General features: G+C 37.4%; 1 protein-coding gene across 1 annotated transcript in view; it reads left to right on the top strand.

The window, feature by feature from the left end:
* The first annotated feature begins 1,210 nt into the window (after positions 1 to 1,210).
* Positions 1,211 to 10,522, top strand: part of LOC121320422 (tripartite motif-containing protein 3-like) — an 87,325-nt gene continuing 78,013 nt past the window's right edge. Inside the window, exon 1 of the mRNA XM_041258746.1 lies at positions 1,211 to 1,508. The gene's annotated coding sequence lies outside the window, so the exon portion shown is untranslated. The remainder of the gene's footprint in view (positions 1,509 to 10,522) is intronic.

Genomic DNA, 10,522 nt, shown 5'->3' with positions numbered 1-10,522 from the left:
GAGAGGCAGATTCTCAGTTTTGGGGTTTGCTGCAATTTGTTGTAAAGAAACGCAAATGACCATTGCAAACGCCTAAAGAACTACATTTAGAGGATTCCGAGCCCCGTCTCCTCATTAACATTCGAATTGAGATTCTGCCTATCAATCAACACATTACTGCAGGTTTTGAAAATCACACCCACATCGACACTTCTAAATCCAATGTTACCTGTAGAAGAGAATTTAGTCATCTAGACGAGCATAAGTGATTTAGATGCTTAAACCCCTAATTAACAGTAATTTATGCAAAAGAGGACTGTACCAGCCTGACTACACCTGCCAAAAAACAAACAAACAAACAAACATAACTTTAGACCATTTACTCATATGTGAAAATAAGACCCATAGTGCGCAAAATGCATTTTGGGTGACAAAAAGCAGAATGATTGGAAAACGGATCAGAGATTTTGTTTTAACATGACCGGTCAATACAAGGGCTTTAATCTCTACTCAAGGACCTTGAATGTTATTGTGATGAGACATGGGGTAAATGAATAGCCTTACAAGGAATTCCTGGAAGCGATCACACTGATGAGATTTGCAACAGAAAAGAAAGCAAGCCACAATCTAGACTATAGTGTGCTGGATTCAGTCTCCATGGAAACCTCATCCTCCTGTACCCACCCAACCTCCCTACACCACAATCACACACACATTGAACATGCTCTGTGGCTTAGGGCAGTGTCTGTGTTTTTAATAAACGACGAATGAAACAGTTAGTGTCAAAGGGAAAAGGGGAGGAAAGCTATATTATTTATTAGCAAGTCTACCCTCCCCCATAACTGATTTTAAACCTACTTCTCTCTCTCTATTGTCATGCTTGTAATGGCTATGCTCTGCAGCCCCGCTCCCAGATGTTCCAATCCAAGCTAGTCTCCCTCCCTCTTGCTGAACTGACTTTGCATATCAGTAAGCTACAGAACAGACCATTTCCCCATGAACAAGGGGGAAGCTGCTTATAGCCCACCACTCCCTTTTCTAAGCATCAGTGTTTTTTTATCCTTCTCTATTGTATTTCTCAAACAAATTGATTTATTCCTTATTGCTTATGTACCGCTTTCCTTTATTGTGTATTCATGTCACCAGTCCTTGATTCCACCTGCCTCCTCTACACACACAGACCCATAGGCTTGTGATGGTACAAACCAGCTCATCAGTGGCTGCAGGGATGCAGTAACCAAACCCTGCTGCAGCAACCTCAAGAACCTTCAACACAGTCCCTATTTAAGATGTGATGAATCTTTAAACATTTTGTATCCCCCACCTTGCTGCAAGAGGAGGAGACGCCCCCTTTCCTTCACACTCCTCTTTCCTCTCTCTCTTTCATGCTTCTTCCCTATTGTGCTTTCTCCATTCTGCCTCAACCTTGACTGGATTCCTCTTTTGGGGTGTCGGCATTGGACAATAGGCTACACACGACTTCCTATTCTGTAGGATGATAAGACTGTATTAGCCCCTCGAATTCTAATGTGAGTATGACATGCCTTCAGATTATTATTATTATTATTATTATTATTATTATTATTATTATTATATTATTATTATTATTATTATTTTAGTACCTATTCATGGTTAAAAGTGTCCTGCTAACTGCAATTATATTTAGCCTTAGCTTTGGACACATCTATGCTTCTTAGAATTAATGCCTGTGATAATTTAGTTTCAATGTTTATACTGTACTTTTATAAATATATAGTATTTGTTGTTTGCGGTATATGTGGATGCTGGGTTTTAAAACAGCTGTTATGTAAATTAGTCATTTTAAAGCAGTAGGAACTGTGCAATCCTCTCTATTAATGAAGTCTGAGAACCTTTCATGGATACAACAAAGCATTTTAATACAGGTCCCTTGATCTGCATCTATCTCTGTCTGTCTCTATCTATCTATCTATCTATCTATCTATCTATCTATCTATCTATCTATCTATCTATCTATCTATCTATCTCACTCAGATAGATAGAAAAAATACATGTCACAGTTGTACACACACACCTACTGTGTATATACGGAACATGCAGACACAACCATACATCGTACATATTGCACATGTAATTGAAACATCTGGTAATATTGTAATGTGCCTAGGGCACATCTTTTTACAATAAGAACCACAGAGTAAGGATATATTTTGCAATTTGTTTCTGTAATGTGCTGCCTTTTGCCCCAGAAACTCACTGGAAATAAGATCATGGTTTCAATGAATACCATTTTTTGATCTGTCCATGGGACTGGGGAGATTTTAAATCAGTCTTAGTTTCCATTAGCCGCAGACCAAGCTCAGACCAGCTTTTATTGAAATTTTGTCAGCCCTAGTTAGGATTTTGGACTCAAAAAATCTCTACAGTTCAATGTTATGGAGGATTTAATTGAAGTATCCAATTCAAAGGGGAAATAGGAAAAAAGAGGAAATATAAAAGGCTGGTAACTTCATTAATGGCAATTATACAATGACGTGAAACGTACAGTGCCTATAAAAAGTCTACACCCCCTTTCGAAGTTTTCATCTTTTGTTGCCTGGAATTAAAATGCATTAAAATTGTTTTTTGTTTTTTTTCATTTATCTACACATCCTACCCCACAACTTTCAATTAAAAAAATATTATAGAAATTTGTACAAAAATAATTTAAAAAAAAACTGAAATAGCTTGGTTGGATAAATGTCCACCCCACCTTGTAATAGCAATACTAAATTAGTGTCAGGATAAATTCAGAAGTTGCTGTAGGTTCCCTTTGCAGGGTAGTGCATTTCAAAGTAAAGGCTCAACCATGAGCACCAAGGCACTTTCAAAAGAACTCCAGGACAAAGTTGTTGAAAGGCACAGATCAGGGGATGGGTATTAAAAAAATATCAAAGGCCTTGAATATCTCTTGGAGCACGGTCAAGACAATTAAGAAGTAGAAGGTGTATGACACCACCAAGACCCTGCCTAGATCAGGCCGTCCCTCCAAACTGGATGACAGAGCAAGAAGGAGACTGATCAGAGATTCTACCATGAGGCCAATGGCAACTTTGCAAGAGCTGCAAGCTTTTATGGCCAAGACTGGTCAAAATGTGTATGTGACAACAATATCCCAAGCACTCCACAAATCTGGCCTGTATGGTAGGGTGGCAAGAAGGAAGCCATTATTCAAGAAAGCCCACCTTGAATCCCTTCTGAAGTATGCAAAAGAAACACTCGGGAGATTCTATAGCCATGTGGCAAAAAGTTTTGTGGTCTGACGAAACTAGAATGGAACTTTCTGGCCTAAATGCAAAGTGTTATGTTTGGTACAAACCCAACACAGCACATCACCCAGAGAACACCATCCCTACTGTGAAGCATGGTGCTGGCAGTATCTTGTTATGGGGATGTTTCTCATCGGCAGGGACTGGGGCAATTGTCAGAATAGAAAGGAAATGAATGGAGCAAAGTACAGAGAAGTCCTTGAGGAAAACCTGCTGCCCTCTGCAAGAAAGCTGAAACTGGGAAGGAAGTTCACCTTTCAGCATGACAACGACCCATAGGATAGAAGAGAAAATGAATGGAGCAATATAAAAGGGTGGCTTTGCAGTGGTGACGTCAGACCAGAAACACATATCAAAACAGTGAATGGTGGAAATAGAGGGTGCATTGGCTATACAAACAGACAAGCAAATATCGTGCAGGTTTTCAGCCAGCACGTCTAGCAATTGTCTACTCTCTTCTATAGACTTACGTCTCTCCTCTGACACACACAAGCCTCAGCGCAGACAGCTGCAGGCTTTTATATTCTGGCCATAGTCTGCATGAGATCAAATAAGGAAGCGTGACAGTCAGCTAGTTAAATAGTCAGTAGCTGATCAGTCACGCATCCTCGCAAGGTATTTAAAAATAAAAACAATAACCTGGCGGACAACATCTCCCTCATCCGGCCAAACAATGCATAATAATAATAATACTACAAATAATAAACGCATTGACACAAATCAGAATACAAAATAATAAACAAAGTGGCGGGACACTCTGCCACAAACAAAGTACAGAAAAGTCCTTGAGGAAAACCTGCTGTCCTCTGCAAGGAAGCTAAAACTGGGACAGTTCAACTTTCAGCATGACAACGACCCAAACCTGGAGTGTCTAAGGAACAAAAAGGTAAATGTCCTTAAGTGGCTGACCTAAATCCAATCAAAAATTTGTGGCATGACTTGAAGATTGCTGTTCATCAATGCTCCCCAAGGAACGTGACAGAGCTTGAACAGTTTTGTAAAGAAGAATGGTCAAATATTGCCAAATGTAGGTGGTAGAGACCTATTCCAACAGACTCACAGCTGTAATTGCTGAGAAAGGTGCTTCCACCAAGTATTAACTCGGGGGTTAAAGTTTCAGTTCATAAAAATTTATAATTCTTTTTTTCTCAATAAAAACTTTTTTACCCTTAACAGTGTGGAGTATGGTGCAGATGAAACTGAGGCACTGACACAACAAAATGTGAAAAAAGTTCATGGGGGTGTAGACTTTCTATAGGCACTGTATAGGAGATCATTGAACTTGCTGCAAAGTACAGCCCATTCTGCACAATCTGTAAAATCCAGACTGTACACGGAACCAAGACAGTCCCAGTTTGAAATTGAAACAAGATGAGATTGAGTTTTGCTGGTTTCACAAAAAATGTGTAGACTTGCGGCATAAGTATTCTAGGTTCTCTTTCTAAATAAATAAATAAATACACTGCCTCCAACAAGGTACTCATTTCCCTGGATGACTGGCATTATTAATGCTTTGCAAAAAAAAAAGACCCTGTATTTGGTCATGGGTGTGTTTTACTGCCATGAAACCAGTATATTGCAGTCCTGTTTCAATTTCAACATCACATATACGTAGAACATTTATACAGTAACTGCCATTTTTAACTCCAATATCTTCCTGATTTTGTATAAACAGGCATTCTTTCTTTCTTTCTTTCTTTCTTTCTACAGTCCATGGTGTAAAATGTGCCTTTAGTGTCCCTTGTATTAAATTCTCATTAGATAACTTCCTCTGCCAGAGAAACTGGGCTGGAGGGAACCTCTCATATGCACCTGTCCCAGTTCAGATTGGGTGGTTATCAATCTGTTGCTAATGGGAAATGAATAAGATTGATTTAAGATTCAAACCAATCTGTGTTGAGCATTTGAATTTAACAACTTCTCAGCATTTAGGATAAATTAACGATTCTCTGTGTCAGCTTGAAGGAAGTTGGGTTAAGTTGAAATCATAGAATAGTGACCAGAATGGGTGAGTTGAAAGCTACATAAAAAAGTGGATGCTAAGTCAGAAAAGAAAGCTACCAGTAGCAGTTAGGAAGAGTATGAACTGGTCCAGCCCAGTTGTCTGGTAGACATGAATAATAATCACAGTACTTTGAAGGTTTTTGTTTTATTTATTAGGTCTGTATTTTAGTAGCAATAGCAGCGGGTTGAATTTGGTTTTGGTGTTTGGTAGAGAACTGTACATCCAGATTATCCCATGTATCGTTTCAAAAATAAATTTCTTACTTGCAAAAGAAAAATGAAGGAAGAAAACACAAAAGAATCTACAGTGTGTAAAGTGACAAAGTTATACATAATCTTTGTTAGTTTAATGTTTTTGGTGTTTAAATATTTTAAATGGCTCACAAGTATGTTGAGATGGGAAGTAAATAGTAACGTGATAAACATTTACAGTGCAGACTATTTTGGATAATTTATAATAATTTTGCCAAATAGAAAGCGAATACCAAATACTTGATTCTGTGCATTCAGTGTCAGTCTGTTGTGACATAAACTATATATTAAATAAATAGATAAAAATGTATTTCTTAATTAAACCAGGAGATTTCCAAGACAAATGAATCATCTTAATTGAATCTTAGTGGTATATTGAATTTAAAATAAAATAAATGCTGCTTCTAGCTTGAAGAACTAATTTATCAGCAGAACCATGATTATCTGCAGTTATGGTCTAGTAGCTGGTTGACTTGAATGGAAAGGTAGGAGTCTCGACCAAACATATACCAGCCAGACTTAAGCAAATCATTCTGTCTGAATGCTACAGTGGCTGTGTCATAGTGCCTGCTAATAGATCTTCATGTAACTGAATAAAAGTTCCAAGTAGACCACCCATCTAGAAACTTTTTTTTTTCAGTCTATTTTAAGAAAAAATCTTCTGGATACATTTTGAAGTTGGCTCCTGCCCCTTTAAACCCTCAGCCATGTAGGGTAACTGTTTATTTGTTTTACATCTCCAAGCCATGATGACAAATTCTAATGGAATGCTCACTGCTGCTTAGAACTGCAAAGTAAGTTTTGTACTTGTACCTGTATGTCAAAACATCCTTCATCAAAACATCATGTACTGCAGGTTCATTGTAGTCCTTTTGGGTACATGTAAGAAAAAAAAAAAACACAAAAAAACAAAGAAAAACCTGAATACTGTGTTTTTTGTTACTCCATTATTCCTCTGATCTTCAGTATAAAAAAAATGGAATTACAAAATTTAGAAATGCACCTTCTCTCACTTCAAAGTTTTCAGTTCAACAAGATATCTTGTTATTCTGGGAGCCTCACTATTTGTAATCAGAAGGTAAAGTACTGTATATCATCAGACAAGGGTCACTGATCAATTTATTAGTATAAAAGTAAATCCTGCATATTGTTACTGTTGTGCACAGTGAAGTTGTGCAAAGTGTTAAAAGATATTCTTGATACTGTCAGGCTATATATTTATAGTTAATGATACAGTACATCTATAAGAAGCCGTAGTTGCATCCCCTGATGAAAAACAACCTCAATGAAAATGAAGCAACAGCGTAAACCATGTGGCAGTGAAGTAAGACTGCAGTAAATCTTTTATGCAAAGGATCTCATTACTTTATATCTACCTATTCACACCTTACACATTCAGTCATGCCTGGCATGCTAAATACAGTATAACCACCTATTTATTTTCCGCTGCTATACATTCAGCAGCGTCTCCAGGGGAAAACTGAAACACAGAGCAGTACAGCATATACCTGCTGGCGATTGCGAGTAGCTGCTAATTTGTGTGTAAAAGTCAGAACACCAAAATTAAACAGATTTTTTTCACTGCTAAAACACAGCGAACACACCTTGTTACAAACGTTCAAAACGTGCTATACATCATAAAGAAGCATCATCTGCATTGTACAGTTTACAATTCACAATGCCTTCTGTACGATTTTTATTATAATCTGTATTCATATTACGCAGTGGCTCTGCTCTAAAAAGGAGATTTCAGAGAGCGAATTATGGAAAAGTATTCTGCCTTCAATAGTTGGAACAAATTGGATATGCTCAGTTTTACTCTAGCATTCTCAATTAGGTACATTAGTGTTGCATTACCTGTGCCATACTTGCTCTGTTGTTGAAGTCTGCCCTGCAATGCTGCCAAACATTTTTTTAACACAGACTAAGTTCATCACAGGTTCAATAGATCACATATTAAAGAGACCTTTACAGCATATTATGTATATGGAGAAGAAGTCTGATGAAGTAACTTAGTAAACATTGAGTAAGTAGATTCAAGAAAAAAAAAAGTATTTTTCTTCAATCAGTTGTTAGATTTATTGAAATATGCAGGGAGACAGGTCCCAAGTACAGGACAAACAGATTAATCGTTCTTCCAATTTTTGCATGACATTAGATACCCTTCTGTATAGATGGTTCTCCTCCCTCTTTCTCTGACACTTAACCAATAGCAAAGGTACGACACATTATTCTGTTACCATATACTATATGTATTTAATTTAGTGTGTGTGTGTATAGTGTAGTGTGGCGACCTTTGAACTCAATGCATTCCTCTTCGGACCCCGGTGCCCCAAAAGGTCGATACATCTGGTTTTTGTCATCTTCCTTGTTCATATTTCTCCTTATTGCTTGAGATCCTTCGAGTCCAGTGGCGTTATCTTGTATTCTCCCTGAGACCCTTTGGGCCCAACAGCAGTCAGTGCTGTGCTAAAAGCTTGTAGGCACAAAACTCTCATCAACTGTTAGCAGTACATGCAATTTGAACCAAACTTACTGCTATCTGCAATATTAGTCTTTTTTCGGAAAAGAACACCAGTATAGCTCTGCCAGTCCGCATGCATAGCAAACTGCCAATCAATTCTCTTTCCATGTTTTCCAACAAAGTCCAGTTTTTTATGTGGTAGAGGATTTGTGGTTATAATCCCAGGAATAAGGGCAGGACATGGTTGTACAGTTATGTAATTCATCATAAAGACTACAGATAGAGTACATGTGCTACTGCAGGCTGGGCAGACTCCTTCACTGATCCTATAGCTGGTTTACTTTACTTTCGTTTTCTCCTTGCTCTCTCTCTGGCTCTCAAACACGTTCCTTCTCTCCAAGGCAGAGAGGAGCTACTAACAATCGCCTCTGCCAGACCACATCCAAACCAAACAATAATAAATGAAAACATTGTATTTTAAATAAACAAAAAATACATTAAAACCATACCACAACAATTCCCAAACACATTTCCTTTTTTAAAAATCATAATACACTATTTATAATATAATTTACACACAAAACATGTATTAGCATGGATTTGCCCCACCCCCTCTAATTACAGGCAGGTCTTTTTTCTGGTTTACGCATATATCCACTAAACTGTCAAGCTAGCCCGTCCAAAGAACTTTGTCCTTGCTCAGCGCCCTCCCAGGTCAGGAGGGAGATTTACAACCATGGTTCATTGTATTTCTGTCACACTTCCAAGTCCTGATCTAAATCCAATTGAGAGGCTTTGGCAATTCAATTTGGAGTTCAATTTGAATGAACTGGAACAATTTTGTTTTGAAGAAAAAAATCACTAAAGAATCATGCCAAAAGCTCATTAAAATATCTTTATTGTTGTGAATTTAGCATTTTTGGAGTTTTGCTGAAGGCATCCACAAAACCAAACCTTTTGTACAAAAGATTTTTCCTAAAATTCTTAGAAATTATACATTTTCATTGGGGTATGTAAACTTGCACCTGAGCTTATTTAGGATGTGTCACAGCAAAGGGGGTGAATACTTATCTAATGAAGCAGATTCTTGGTGCCGTATACCTCAAGGTTTTTATTTTTTAATTGATTTATCCCGTTTTTTGAAAGCTCCTTGGTCTTCATGGTAGTATCTTTGCTTTGAATGCCCCCATTTTTTCACACATTGAAACTTTTATTGAGTAGGTTGTGTAAATCAAAATTGAAAAAAATCCCATTTAAATGCATCAAGATTTCAGGTTGTAACATTTTTTCAACAAACTGTTGAGTAGGTTGTGTAAATCAAAAGAAAAAAAAATCCCATTTAAATGCATCAAGATCCAAGGGGGGGGGGGTGAATATTTCCTATAGGCACTGTAAGTAATACAAGCTGGAATTAGGACTCCAGTCATGCAGTTTTGTTTTGCTTTTTTGGAGGGAGACAGAAGCTTTACTGGAGTTAGAAGCTGATTCATTAGCACTTGCAGTTATTTTAGAAAAAGCTGCTTTATCAGTGATAGAAGAAAGGATTACATGACACATCATAGGGCTGTAAATCTACGTTTAATTGACAATGTTTAAGCCCACCGTTAATCCAATTAAATGGACATATAATTTATATTTCAACAATTTCATATTTTTATACTTACAATATTTTAATAGCCATTTTTATTAGTTTTGTATTTTAAATGTTTGTGACAGATTCACACAAACATAATAAGCATATAAAATATTTTATGAAGAAATATAATAATAATACATAGAAAACTGCTATTACCTTTATACATGTCTTTAAAAAAAAAAAAAAAAAACATGAACATGTAAGGGGGAAACTGTACTTCAACGTTAAAATCCACCTTTTAAATATTTTGCAAGAAAACTAGTTTGTCCATATTTTCCAGGTCCAGTGAACTTCTGAGCTTTGTCACAATATTCCCATCAGTGGGAAAAAAGTCTCTGGACTGGGATTGAAGTAGCTGGTATGGTAAGGTATTTTCACACTAGTTTTGCCTGTCACAGGTATTTGTTATCATTGATTGCCCACCACTTAAGTAGGTTGCATTCAACATCCAGATCTGGTTCACATAAGTACTGCTCAAACTCACATGCACTTAGATTTGATGCCTGTGGAGCTTTGCGCTGGCCTCTAGTCTGCCCAGAAGGAAACTGAGCGGGGATCCTCACAGCCTCTCTTTGCTGGTGGGGTTGTTTCGCTGTCTAATGTGGGTCCAGTACAGCCGAAAGTATCGATACTGACTGTGGATCATTAACCTTAAACCTGGTTCAGATTTCCTCAGTCACGAGCCATTTTAATGGAAGGTAAATCTTCAATTGAAACAACCAAATGGTTGTTGATTAACCCGTGCATACATGGATGTATGAAAGATGCAAACACGTTTTGAAGTGGTCACGCCAGATATAACAGTTGTAGCACAGTACAGCTGCTTTAATGTGCTTGAAATTCAGCAATTTGCCAGCTCTCGTCTTTCATTCAAGGGTGCGGGCATTTGTAAGTTGTGTG

This window comes from Polyodon spathula, chromosome 9 (assembly GCF_017654505.1).
Source record: "Polyodon spathula isolate WHYD16114869_AA chromosome 9, ASM1765450v1, whole genome shotgun sequence".
Lineage (NCBI taxonomy): Eukaryota > Metazoa > Chordata > Actinopteri > Acipenseriformes > Polyodontidae > Polyodon > Polyodon spathula.
Note: the sequence above shows the minus strand (reverse complement) of the source record. Positions and strands in the feature narration are given on the sequence as shown.